The following is a 14,873-nucleotide window of genomic DNA, read 5'->3' as shown; positions in this document are numbered from 1 at the left end:
ATAACCGGAGAACATATGCAAACACCAGAGAGCGTCAAAAGTGTGGCACTCACAAACAGGAAATTTTTCAGGATCAGGTGAGTGGGCGAGCACTAACAGGTCCTTACGACCAGAGTACAAGAGTGCATGTGAACATAATTGTGCCCATGATATGTCTCGTAAAGATCAGATTATCTTTCTCGTCCTCTGCGATGAAATGTTTAAGAAGTTTCAACTTAGTACAAAGTAATGGTTTGCCTTCTAACAGGTGGTGAGGTTGATCCCCTGAGGGAATTGGAGGTACCCTTGTCCTGCCTCCATGTAGGGGCATGAGAAAGTTGAAGGAACTCTCTCCTCTTTGCCTTTAAAGGAGGCAGGGGGTTCCCCGCCACCTGTCAGTAACTACTGACACCTTAAAAATCTCAACAGCAGAATTTTCAGCTTCACTGAAATCATACTCATATTAAAGAATAAGGGTTTCTATTCACGTAGGAACAAAGAGATATATCTATGAGTCTATAAAAATATAAGCCTAAACATTTGTATAATGAAATAACTGGTGAAAAACTGCCTTGCCAAATTGGCTTCTTCACTTTGGTTTGTAGATAATTAAAGATAAAAGCTATGAAGAATTTTCATTCAAGAAAAAAATTGCATAGAATACAAAAAGGAAAACCATAAGAACATTACTGTGCTTTATAAAAATTAGGTTACAGAAATAAAGAGAAAATAAATGTTATACAAACATATGACATAAATAATGATCAAAAGATTTATGATTAGAAGGAAAAACATAAAATGGCTGACATAGCCATAAAATCCTGTACAAAACTAATAAAAAAAAAAAAAAATTAGGGGATAGATATTAATTACCGCAATGGTCATTCAGAGAAAATCTTTTAGTAGCTTAAGACATAAAGTTAATGGAAACTAGTTTTAAGAGGTATTACAGAAGACATTAAAGATAGAATTTTTGTAGCAGGGTAGCATCCTTCACCTTGTACTCCTAACTTCAACCAAGGGGGAACCTTATTATGGTAGTCATACAAAATAAAATGGACACTTTGGAGAGATTTGCAACGAAAAGCTAGAAAATTCTGTATTGTTATGTAAATTTACCATTAAGAAAACTACACAATAAATCCATTTGTCTCCTGCCTTTACCAGAACATATAATTGTTCTAGTTTTAAGCCAGATCTGAATTTATTCCTATAGTACCAGGAAAACCGGTGCATCCTTGCATATGCTTCTCAGATAATTATCAAAGTCACATGTGGGAAATAAAACAAGCTTGCTCAGCAAATTCTCAGGCAACAAAAGTAATAGTATGACAACTAGAAGACACAATTATCTTTAACAAGGTCTGGTCTGTAGGTTCAAAATCAATATATAAAATTTGTCTAGAGGTCTATTACGACAAAATGATGATTTACATAAGATCCACGAGAAATGCTGAGCTCACTTCAAGATAAGCAACATACACTAACACCAAACTATAACTTCAAATTTATTTCAGGAAGATGAAGATATATGGATAGCTCAGATACTTGCATAAAACCAATATAGGGTTCTTAATTTTATAATTCTTACTGACAATTGAAATATTCAAGCATTAACTCTATATTTTAATGTAAAGTTGAGATGGAGAGAGTCACCTTATTAAATCATTTAAACCTGATTAATAAATCATATTTCTTGACATTCATATGGCATACATGAAGGTTTTCTTCCTAAATGAGTAGTGAAGTGTTGAACAATTTAAGTTTAAGTAACACGGATAACTAATCAAAGAGAATAAATGAAAAGCTAAATGGCTCAAGGTATTACAACAGGGTTCAAAGAGATTACAACAAACATCTGGTAGCATTAACAGGGCAGCTTGCAATGCACGCTGCCAGTGGTATCTAATTTTAATGTATCGGGAAGATGTGAAAAAAATGGATTCTGAGGATAAGAGTAAGGGCCTTTCTTTAATATGTAGCTTACAAGTTTTTACTTATAATTTTAACATGGACATATTTAAAACCAATAAAAACATGGCATACTTCTTTATAAAACAATTGTCATCATTAATCTTATTGCATTATTTTCATAATTATCATTTTCTTTTTTAAAAAATAAGTATAAACTAGCGTTAAATGAAAGATTGAATGCAGTTTAGATATTATTCACTTTACAGTTATTGGGAATTTGTTATTTTCTTAAATATTTATTCGTTGGTAGAGATTATTTTGTCATAATTTCTTGTTTGTATAAATTATCAGAGGATTATTGTACTTTTTTGTCATTCTATATCTCTGACAACAATTTGAACTTTTTTAACCCTTTTACCCCCAAAGGACGTACTGGTACATTTCACAAAACTCATCCCTTTACCCCCATGGACGTACCGGTACGTCCTTGCAATAAAATGCTATAAATTTTTTTTTTTCATATTTTTGATAATTTTTTGAGAAAATTCAGGCATTTTCCAAGAGAATGAGACCAACCTGACCTCTCTATGACAAAAATTAAGGCTGTTAGAGCAATTTAAAAAAAATATACTGCAAAATGTGCTGGGGAAAAAATAACCACTTGAGGGTTAAGGGTTGGAAATTTCTAAAGAGCCTGGGGGTAAAAGGGTTATTAGCAGTTATAGTTGAATACTTGTGAGCTAGTTCCAGGACTTTGAACTTGATCAATAAACTATGACTCATAAATTTTTCTTAAATAAACAAATACTCTAATGCAATGGTTCTGATTTTTTTCTTTGCCAGAATTTACATAAGTAAATCAACGCAAAAATATATATGGTATGTTAATAAAATAAAAATATCATACTTTACTTTAAACAAGACTTAGTTTTTTCTTCAGTGGCTGGTGTATTACAGGACAAAGAAACAGACTATTATTGTTACTTGCTAAGCTACAACCCTAGTTGGAAAACCAGGATGCTATAAGCCAACAAGCTCCAAAATAGCCCAGTGACGAAAGGAAATAAGAAAATAAACTACTAGAGAAGTTTAAGAACAATAATATCAAAATAAATCTTTCATATATAGACTATAAAAACTTAAAAATAACAAGATGAAAAAAATTCAAAATACCAAAAAGAAGAGAAAGAAGATAGAATAGTGTGCCCGAGTGCACCCACAAGCAAAAGATCTCTACCCCAAGACAGGGGATGACCATGGTACAGAGGCTATGGCACTTCCCAAGACTAGAGAACAATGGTTTGGAGTTGGAGTGTCCTTCTCCTAGAAGAGCATTAATCAAGGGATCTTTAGCCAATCATTACAGAAATGGAGAAATTTACAAAGAAAAGAGTAAAGGGAAGCCTTTAGGAGCTACTACATTCAGGTGACTAAGTATCAATAGCAGAATCTGCACAAGAGGATCTGGATAGAAAATAAACGTTAGTAAATCCTTTCATTTAGTGACTGGTAATAAACGAAAGAGAAAATGTACTCAAGAAAATTGTCAAGTGGATGCTGTGGGAAAGAATTTAAATGGAATCGTGGCTAAAGAAGCCTTCCTTGACCAGAACTGAGATCTGAATGACGGTAGGAAATAGGTCCATACAAAAAACTCATTAAATGAGGACTACCTTCTTAAGGTACCAAAGTATATAACAAAGTAAATGATTCAAGTATGGACGACCTGAAAATAAATTTCATCCTTCTTCCAATAAATGAGACATACGGAAAGAGAAAAGAGAGATATTGGCTAAATGACTATCTATAACAGAAGTAACCTAAAGTTGCAAATACATTGTACAGTACAAGTAAACCCAGGCTAACCCACCAGCAACAGACCAAGATGGTACTCATCCAATCCAAAAATAAATCAGAACAGAATGATCACTTTTACCCGATAACAGCTTTGTATTAAGTACAAACCAATATTTCAATAAAATATTGGGATAAAAAAAGACAGGAAACAGATGTGTAAAGTCAAACAGTTAGACTTTAACTGAGTGGCCCAAGTTATGTGCTAACATCTTGTCCATCCTTAGATGGGGTGGCTACCACATTTGGTCAGGAAGAACTTTTTTCACTAATAATGGAGAAACATTTCTCAACTTCATTTGAGGAACAGCAATAACTTTTGGGTAAGAGCCGTTACAATAACCTGTTTCATTAACCCCTATGACTCGTGACATTTCTCCTTTATACTCCTTTTGGGTACCAAAAGTAGTTAATGTTTTAGAAGAGCAGGACCAAATATTTACAAGCACTGCTCATACAGGTAAACTGTAGTCCATCAGTGTTCCTGCTTTTACTTTACCCCTACATTCTTTTCCCTTTTCTAAAAGGTGACAAGGATACTTGCACTTGAACATGAAAAGAAAGACCCAATACTCTAAAAGGGTTTCAACTCATTACTTGTTTGTAAATCTAGGTCTGCAAGCATTTACAATCTTTTCCATTGCCTTAATATTCATCAAATTCAATACTGTATTATCCATGCATTTTTCTTATTTCCGTAATATTTTTCTCTTTATTACATAGGGCTACAGTATCTAACATTAGCCTTGCCTTTCTTTGATGTGATTAAGAAAATGTTGTGTCTTGCCTATTCTATTCCATTACTTAATCATAATTTCCTCTGCTCCTATAATTCACTAAATCCCCTCTATTATGTTGATGAGATTCAGTGTTTTTTAAACTTTGACTGTGATAAATTGCAGATCTCTTTATAGCAATAGTAATATTTATCTTTTTTATTGATTTTCTATCATGGTATAATACTGGTTATGGTTTTATTTTTGAAGCTGAATAATTCTAGTTTATTGTACCATGGTGTATCAAAAAATTAGAAGTAAGAAACATGACAAGAACTTTTGAGAGTCGAGTGTTTTTAATTCCCTTTGTCATCAAACGTTAGACACAACAATAAATAACAATATATTCACAAAACCCAGAGTTTCAAATGTTAGACACAAAAATAAATAATAATATACTCACAAAACCCAGAGCTTCAAACATTAGACAAAAAATAAATAACAATATACTCACAAAACCCAGAGTTTCAAATGTTAGACACAAAAATAAATAATAATATACTCGCAGAGCTTCAAACATAAGACAAAAAATAAATAGTATACAAAACCCAGAACTTCAAACGTTAGACAAAAAATATATAATATACTCACAAACTCAAGAGATTCAAACGTAAGACACAAAAATAAATAACAATATACTCGCAAAACCAAGAGTTCCAAACATTAGACAAAAAATAAATAATATACAGTACTCACAAAAGCCAGAGCTTACACAAACATGAATGTCCTTTAAATATGTGCAAGTCTGCTAAAAGAATAGAATATTATCAATGAAATGCAATTATAATGTTGTATTTACTTTGTCGTGTTGGAGTACCCATCACTGTTTTGGAATAGGGATGTTACCATACTAATAGATAAAAAGAATCAAACGGTAAAATATAGGGACAAGGAAGCAAGGTCCTCACACACATTTAAAACAATACCCCATCCAGTGTACACATGCACTTAGTAAACATTGAAAAAACAAGTATCTTTAAAAAGAGCTATCCATACCACATCCCCTGTAAATTTAATATAAACTATTACTTTGTTTACACAAAGTTGCATGCTCTAAATCAAGAGAAACATTACCTTCTAAAGAGCCAGTGAAACAACATAGCAGACAGGTAGAACAAAAAAGAATAAGTTGTAGTAGTGAGTCAATGGATAGAATAATGTTAACTATAAATATTTTTGATATCTGGATAAAAATTTAGTTTCACAATAAACTTACTGAATATTTCAGTATCTTTTGACTCACTGCCTTTTTTTAATTAAGTCATTTAGTGCTGAAATATTCTTAATTTATATACAAATAATTCATAAAACACAGCTGACAATGACAATAATAGACAAGAATGTTAAAATTTACATTGAAAGCATCTACTATGTGCACAAGATGTTAAAAATTTAGAAACATTAAAAATTCATTTATTACACTTATGGATATGCTCTTTTGGATCACTCTTTGACATTATGCTAAACTCTACTATAGTAGACATGAATGGGATTACAGTATGTGCTCATAAAACCAGTAACAATATCAGAGTTGAAGTATTTCCTGGCACATCCTTTCATGCTCTTTGATTAACGGAAGCAGTATAAGGAACCTCATACAGTAACTTCTTCAAATGCATGGGTTTAAACTGAACAGTTTTATTTCATTTATCTTCCTCTTGTTTACTGAAGTTATGTTATTTTCCTTAGTAAAATAAATTTTTGAATATACTTACCCGATGATCATGTAGCTATCAACTCTGTTGCCCGACAGAAAAAACCTAAGGTCGGGATACGCCAGCGATCGCTATACAGGTGGGGGTGTACAACAACAGCGCCATCTGTCGAGTAGGTACTCAGGTACTTCTTGTCAACAAGAACCAATTTTCTCCTCGGTCCACTGGGTCTCTATGGGGAGGAAGGGAGGGTCCTTAAATTCATGATCATCGGGTAAGTATATTCAAAAATTTATTTTACTAAGGAAAATAACATTTTTCAATATTAATCTTACCCGATGATCATGTAGCTGATTCACACCCAGGGGGGTGGGTGGAGACCAGCATACATGTTAACATTAGAAGCTAAGTATCCCGTATTTCATTTTAGCAGTTATTCAAAATAACAAACATAAAATAAATAAGTACCTGGTAAGGAAGTCGACTTGAACCATTACTCTGCCTTTTTAAGTACGTCTTCCTTACTGAGCCTAGCGATCCTCTTAGGATGCTGAGAGACTCCTAGGTGCTGAAGTATGAAGGGCTGCAACCCATACTAAAGGACCTCATCACAACCTCTAATCTAGGCGCTTCTCAAGAAAGAATTTGACCACCCGCCAAATCAACCAGGATGCGAAAGGCTTCTTAGCCTTCCGTACAACCCAAAAACAACAATAAAAAGCATTTCAAGAGAAAGATTAAAAAAGGTTATGGGATTATGGGAATGTAGTGGTTGAGCCCTCACCTACTACTGCACTCGCTGCTACGAATGGTCCCAGGGTGTAGCAGTTCTCGTAAAGAGACTGGACATCTTTAAGGTAAAATGATGCGAACACTGACTTGCTTCTCCAATAGGTTGCATCCATTACACTCTGCAGAGAACGGTTCTGTTTGAAGGCCACTGAAGTAGCGACAGCTCTAACTTCATGTGTCCTTACCTTCAGCAAAGCAAGGTCTTCCTCCTTCAGATGAGAATGGGCCTCTCTAATCAAAAGCCTGATGTAATAAGAAACTGCGTTCTTAGACATCGGTAAAGCAGGTTTCTTAATAGAACACCATAAAGCTTCTGATTGTCCTCGTAATGGCTTTGTACGTCTTAAATAGTACTTAAGAGCTCTTACTGGGCATAGTACTCTCTCTTGTTCGTTTCCAACCAAGTTGGACAGGCTTGGGATCTCGAACGACTTGGGCCAAGGACGAGAAGGAAGCTCGTTTTTAGCTAAAAAACCAAGCTGTAAGGAACATGTAGCCGTTTCAGATGTAAAACCTATGTTCCTGCTGAAGGCGTGAATCTCACTGACTCTTTTAGCTGTTGCTAAGCAAACGAGGAAAAGTGTCTTCAGGGTGAGATCTTTAAAAGAGGCTGATTGAAGCGGTTTGAACCTTGCTGACATCAGGAACCTTAAAACCACGTCTAGGTTCCAACCTGGTGTGGCTAACCGACGCTCCTTTGAGGTCTCAAAAGACTTAAGGAGGTCCTGTAGATCTTTGTTGGTGGAAAGATCTAAGCCTCTGTGTCGGAAGACTGCTGCCAACATGCTTCTGTAACCTTTGATCGTAGGAGCTGATAGGGATCTTACATTCCTCAGATGTAAAAGGAAGTCAGCTATCTGCGTTACAGAGGTACTGGTTGAGGAAACTGAATTCGCCTTGCACCAGCTTCGGAAGACTTCCCATTTTGACTGGTAGACCTTGAGAGTGGATGTCCTCCTTGCTCTGGCAATCGCTCTGGCTGCCTCCTTCGAAAAGCCTCTAGCTCTTGAGAGTCTTTCGATAGTCTGAAGGCAGTCAGACGAAGAGCGTGGAGGTTTGGGTGTACCTTCTTTACGTGCGGCTGACGCAGAAGGTCCACTCTTAGAGGAAGAGTCCTGGGAACGTCCACTAGCCATTGCAGTACCTCGGTGAACCATTCTCTCGCGGGCCAGAGGGGAGCAACCAACGTCAACCGTGTCCCTTCGTGAGAGGCGAACTTCTGCAGTACCTTGTTGACAATCTTGAACGGAGGGAACGCATACAGGTCTAGATGGGACCAATCCAGAAGAAAGGCATCTACGTGAACTGCTGCTGGGTCCGGAATCGGTGAGCAATAATTTGGGAGCCTCTTGGTCATCGAGGTAGCGAACAGATCTATGGTGGGCTGACCCCACAGGGCCCATAGTCTGCTGCAAACATTCTTGTGAAGGGTCCACTCTGTGGGGATGACCTGACCCTTCCGGCTGAAGCGGTCTGCCATGACATTCATGTCGCCTTGAATGAACCTCGTTACCAGCGATATCTTTCGATCTCTTGACCAGGTGAGGAGGTCCCTTGCGATCTCGAACAACTTCCTCGAATGAGTCCCTCCTTGCTTGGAGATGTACGCCAAGGCTGTAGTGTTGTCGGAGTTCACCTCCACCACCTTGCCTAGAAGGAGGGACTTGAAGTTTCTCAAGGCCAGATGAACTGCCAATAGCTCCTTGCAGTTGATGTGAAGTGTTCTTTGATCCGGATTCCATGTGCCCGAGCATTCCCGTCCGTCCAGTGTCGCACCCCAGCCCGTGTCCGATGCGTCCGAGAAGAGAAGGTGGTCGGGGGTCTGAACAGCTAACGGAAGACCTTCCTTGAGAAGAATGCTGTTCTTCCACCACGTCAGCGCAGACTTCATCTCTTCGGATATAGGAACTGAGACCGCTTCTAGCGTCATGTCCTTTCTCCAGTGAGCAGCTAGATGATACTGAAGGGGGCGGAGGTGGAGTCTCCCTAACGCGATGAACTGGGCCAGCGATGAAAGCGTCCCTGTTAGACTCATCCACTGCCTGACTGAACATCGGTTCCTTCTCAGCATGCTCTGGATGCATTCTTGGGCTTGACTGATTCTGGGGGCCGACGGAAAAGCCCGAAAAGCTCGACTCTGAATCTCCATACCTAGATAGACAATAGTTTGGGATGGGACGAGTTGGGACTTCTCTATATTGACCAGGAGACCCAATTCCTTGGTCAGATCCATAGTCCATTTGAGATTCTCCAGACAGCGACGACTTGACGGAGCTCTTAAAAGCCAGTCGTCCAAATAGAGGGAGGCTCTGATGTCTGCCAAATGCAGGAATTTGGCAATATTCCTCATCAGTTTGGTAAACACAAGAGGTGCCGTGCTTAGGCCAAAGCACAGGGCTTGGAACTGGTAAACGACCTTTCCAAAGACGAACCTTAGGAAAGGTTGGGAGTCTGGATGGACGGGGACGTGAAAGTACGCGTCTTTTAGGTCCAACGAGACCATCCAGTCTTCCTTCCTGACCGATGCTAGCACCGACTTCGTCGTCTCCATGGTGAACGTCTGCTTGGTGACAAAAGCATTGAGAGCACTGACGTCCAGCACCGGTCTCCACCCTCCTGTCTTCTTCGCTACCAGGAAGAGACGGTTGTAGAAGCCCGGGGATTGATGGTCCCGGACTATGACTACCGCTCCCTTTTGTAGCAAGAGAGACACCTCTTGCTGTAAAGCTAGCCTCTTGTCCTCCTCCTTGTAGTTGGGAGAGAGGTTGATGGGAGTATTTGCTAGAGGGGGATTGCGCAAGAACGGAATCCTGTACCCCTCTCTTAGCAACTTCACAGACTGAGCGTCTGCACCTCTGTTCTCCCAAGCCTGCCAGTAGTTCTTGAGCCTGGCTCCCACTGCTGTCTGGAGAGGTAGGCAGTCAGACTCTACCTTTTGAGGACTTGGAACCCTTCTTCTTTTTGCCACGTTGACTGTCGGCACGGGTACCTCCTCTGCTGGAGGTTCTGCTGCGAAAGGGCGGGATGAACCTAGACGCTGGTGTGTCCATCCTAGGTCTAGGCACGGAAGGTAAAGCTGTGACTTTACGTGCGGAAGACGCCACCAGGTCATGGGTATCCTTCTGGATCAACGAGGCAGCAATCCCCTTGATCAGCTCTTCCGGAAAGAGACACTTGGAAAGCGGAGCAAACATCAACTCCGACTTCTGGCATGGTGTGATCCCCGCAGACAAGAAGGAGCAAAGGTGATCTCGCTTCTTAAGCACTCCGGACACGTACGAAGCCGCAAGCTCGCCAGACCCATCCCGAATGGCTTTGTCCATGCTTGACATGATAAGCATGGCAGAGTCCTTATCCGAAGGGGAGGTCTTTCTGCTTAAAGCTCCCAAACACCAGTCCAGGAAGTTGAAGATCTCAAAAGCACGAAAAACTCCCTTCAACAGATGGTCCATGTCCGAAAAGGTCCAGCAAATCTTGGAACGTCTCATAGCCAGCCTGCGGGGAGAGTCAACCAGACTTGAGAAGTCGCCCTGGGCAGAGGCAGGAACTCCCAAGCCGGGTTCCTCTCCCGTGGCATACCAGACGCTAGATTTGGAAGCAAGCTTGGTAGGTGGAAAGATGAAGGCAGTCTTCCCCAGTTGCTTCTTGGACTGCAACCACTCTCCCATTACTCTCAAAGCTCTCTTGGATGAGCGCGCGAGTACGAGTTTCGTAAAGGCAGGAGCTGCAGACTGCATGCCTAAAGCGAACTCAGAGGGAGGTGAGCGCGGGGTTGCAGACACAAACTGGTCCGGATACAACTCCCTAAACAGGGCAAGGACTTTCCTAAAGTCTAAGGAGGGAGGCGTAGACTTGGGTTCTTCTATGTCGGAGTGCGGATCGTCCAAATGCGCAGCTTCGTCGTCATCAGATACTCCTTCATCCGAATGCTGAGGAGGAAGTGGCAAAGGCGGAGCAGACAGCTGAACGGCTGAATCCGGCAGCACGGGTGCATGCGTAGCTGCACTGGATCCAACATCATGCCGCTGCTGGTCAGTCTGAGAGCTGGCAACAACAAAAGCGGAGTGCTGGTGCGTGGGAGGGACTGCCGTGGGTTGCGGAGACTGCCGCATTGCGTCAAAACACGGCAGCTTGACAGCACCTTCCCACTGCTGATGCGGTAGCTCACGCATGTCAACGGAGGGTGCCGCATGTCGGCTAACGTCAACAGGCGTCTGGCAGGGTCGACTGCTCATCGGTGGTGGAGCTCTCACAGGCGGAGTGTGGGAGCAGGCAGCCGCAGTATCTGCTGAGCGCACAACCGTGGCAGGTTGTAGGTTAACAGGTGCAGTGTCAACCTTCTCAGCACGATACTCCTGCATGAAGGAAGCAAGCTGAGACTGCATAGTCTGCAGCATAGACCACTTAGGGTCTACCGTGGTTGGTGCGGCAACAGACGGAGTGATTGCCTGCTGCGGAACCACTCTACCCCTCTTGGGAGGTGTGCAGTCTTCGGAAGACTGCGGCGAGTCCGAACTGACCCAGTGGCTACACCTGGGCCGTTGGACTCGCTCGGAAGGGACCTTGCGCTTGAGAGGTCGTGAGACCTTGGTCCAACGTTTCTTCCTAGAAACTTCTTCCACAGACGAGGAATGAATGGGCTCACTCGTCTGTTTGTGGATGGGACGATCTCTGCAAGATGCGTCCGCAACCACTGAGGGTACATCCGTACGCTGATCAAGGCCTGTCGAACCCTTTGGTCCTTCGACATTGCTTCTCCCCTGGGCTTGGGAGCTTGCAAGAGGTCCCGGACTGGGAGGACGACTGGCACGAACAGATGCACCCTCATGCGTAACACTGACACTGACACTTTCCACCGCACTTGCACTCACTACACTTCCCACTGCACTTTTTTCTTTCAACTCTTTGACATTGGCCAAAAGTTGATTCCGGTCATTAGCTAATGACTCCACTCTGTCACCAAGAGCCTGAATGGCACGCATCATGTCCGCCATCGAGGGTTGAGCACTAGTAGCAGGGTCGGGAGTCACCACTACAGGGGAAGGAATAGGTTGAGGGGCATGGGGAGAGGAAAAATCAAACGAGCGAGAAGAACTCCTCCTGATCCTATCCTTCTCTAGCCTACGTGCATTCTTAAGGAATTCATTAAAATCGAATTCCGAAAGCCCAGCGCATTCCTCACATCGATCTTCCAATTGACAGGATTTACCCCTACAATTGGAACAAACAGTGTGAGGATCTATAGAGGCCTTCGGAAGACGCCTAGAACAGTCCTTAGCGCTACACTGCCTGTACTTAGGGACTTGAGAATGGTCAGACATCTTGAATTCTTGAATTAGCCAAGGGGGGAATCCAAAATCTATCAAAGTTCATCAACAATTAATCCAAAACTAATCAAAAAGCTTGATAAGCTAATGATAATAACTCCTGAACAGCGAAAGCTAATATCTAGAGCGAATACATCACCAAAAGCGTGAAAACAACTCCAGAAACAACAGCGTATCCAAGTAGGTCTTGCCGGTGGCACGACAGAGGAAAAATTGGTTCTTGTTGACAAGAAGTACCTGAGTACCTACTCGACAGATGGCGCTGTTGTTGTACACCCCCACCTGTATAGCGATCGCTGGCGTATCCCGACCTTAGGTTTTTTCTGTCGGGCAACAGAGTTGACAGCTACATGATCATCGGGTAAGATTAATATTGAAAATTTATAATTTATGTAGGAAAGATTTATTTAAAAGTTGTTACTGTTCTTAAAAAAATCTTATCTTTATTGTTTTTTACTTCTCTTGTAGTTTATTTCCTCGTTTCCTTTCCTCACTGGGCTATTTTTCCCCTTATTGGAGCCAACTAGGGTTATAGCTTAGTTTGTAATAATAATATGTTCAATGAGGCCATGGAATGTTGGTAGCCAACCAGCTGAGCTTTGTTCACATTATAGTAGGCAAACACTAATTACATAACTTAGATTATGGCGATTCACAAATTTTATTGATAACAATTATTTCATAAACTGAATTTGCGCACTGTATTTGGTAAGCAGTTGACAGAGCAGTTACGCAAAGTGAAGTAACAAAATCTACTTTACTTTCTTAAAACAAAGACTCAAGATTTAGTTGTGTTGGGCTAAGTAGGTACAGTATATCAATTACTTTTTGTAATTTTTATTTTCTTTAACGATGCACAAACAATGTTGAAACAAAAAAATTTATAATCCTCAAGTTTTCAAAAAAGGAGGAATAATATCTAACCTGCAGTAAAATATAGAAGATATAATTCGTTCATGAAGAAATAAGCCTAGCTACATTTCTATTGGAGAAAGGCTAGTCCATTGTTCACAAAGCCGAGTGACAGCTTTCTTCTGTACTTTATATATTCAACAGATAGCATTATAGTTCATTACTGATGCTTAGATACAAAATGTTTATTCTATTTAAAAGTTTGACTTTGATTCTTAAAAGTTTTTTTCAGAAGGGTTAGGCTAGTTATTGTTTTGATTTTCTAAAAGGGCAAAGCATGTTTGCTACAGACATTAATGTAGTGTTGTCATTACTACAGGATCAAGATCTAGTATCTTACGATAATACTGCTAGCGTAAAACAAATAATTGATAATAACTCTATCATCGTAATCATATAGCAATGCTTTATCAAAGTAATGTAATAGGCGTTTATGTTCTTTAATCGCACAGTACCTTTGGCAGAAAAAAAAACCTATCTTTGTTTATAGTATTAAAACTTAGAAAATTGGTACAGTATTTCTTGTGAAAAATACCCATGAAATAGCACTGATAAAACCATTGTATTTTCCATATTACAATAAAGCATTTTTGTATTACGGGAATATTATGATAAAAATATGAATCTAAGAAACTTTGGTTTTGCTTATCTGGGGTAGCCGAACGCAACTAAGAACTTACACATTTCTTTCATGAATAAAATTTTTTTGTTTAGTTAATTCCCTTTCTTAAACAGCATGTTATTTCATACTCCTTTTGATATATAGTACAATGTTTTGATTGGGTTATTAAATTCAAAGAAAGAACTGAGAAAGTATTTTGTCTTATTACATTTTTTCACCACTGAATAAGTTCTGGCAATCTGCAAGCTCTGTTGAATATTCATGTAAAATCATTCTTATTTTTCTACTTATGATTATTATGAAATACTTTATATATTACTGAGTGAAAATGAAAGCTGTAAAAATGCTATTAAATTTACTTGAGTCACGGAACCCCACTACCATACCTCCTTTACCAATGTATCTTACAAATTTGATCAGTTTAAAATGCATGAAATTCATTTCGCATGACACCATTCAGAAAACAACCCTTGTGCAAATTAAGAAGTTACTGTACTAGCCAACTTTAGTAGTGTTCCAACAAATAACATATGACAGCCAAATATCATACATCAAAATAAGAGTAGGTAGCCTGAAGCTTTTGACGAGAGCATAATTCTAAATGAAACTGCTAAACTCTACAATGCAGCAAAATCATGATGTTCACTATCACAATATGCCATTAGCAAAGCTACACAAATCTTTAGTTATCCTGTAGTGACAAACTATAAATCTACATGAAGTTTCAAGTCTTAAATGATACAATATAATTTGATATCACTATCGTTCAAGAGCTTCCATGGAGTCATTTAAGGCAACTAAAAGAACATTGTGTTTTTTACTTGAAAAATATCAGCAAACGCATGGCAGTAAATTCCTACATATCCCAAGTTTAGATCTTATTCACAGGGACAAAATACAAAATGCACAGAAACTAGATGATAACAATGAAAGAAACAACTGTACGTAATATTTTGAAAACACAAAGCTAGAGGAATAAATCTGCCTTGATAATGTAAAAATTATCTTCAAAGGCACAGGGAATTAAGCACTTTAAAAAAGG

The 14,873-nt window shown here is 39.7% G+C and overlaps 1 protein-coding gene across 1 annotated transcript in view; it reads right to left on the bottom strand.

Annotated features, from left to right (window-relative positions):
• Rab8 (RAS oncogene family member Rab8) overlaps nucleotides 1-14,873 on the bottom strand; it is a 76,093-nt gene that overhangs the window by 11,724 nt on the left and 49,496 nt on the right. The window lies entirely within an intron of this gene.

Source organism: Palaemon carinicauda, chromosome 44 (assembly GCF_036898095.1).
Source record: "Palaemon carinicauda isolate YSFRI2023 chromosome 44, ASM3689809v2, whole genome shotgun sequence".
NCBI classification, from domain to species: domain Eukaryota; kingdom Metazoa; phylum Arthropoda; class Malacostraca; order Decapoda; family Palaemonidae; genus Palaemon; species Palaemon carinicauda.
This window is presented reverse-complemented; position numbering and strand designations above follow the sequence as displayed.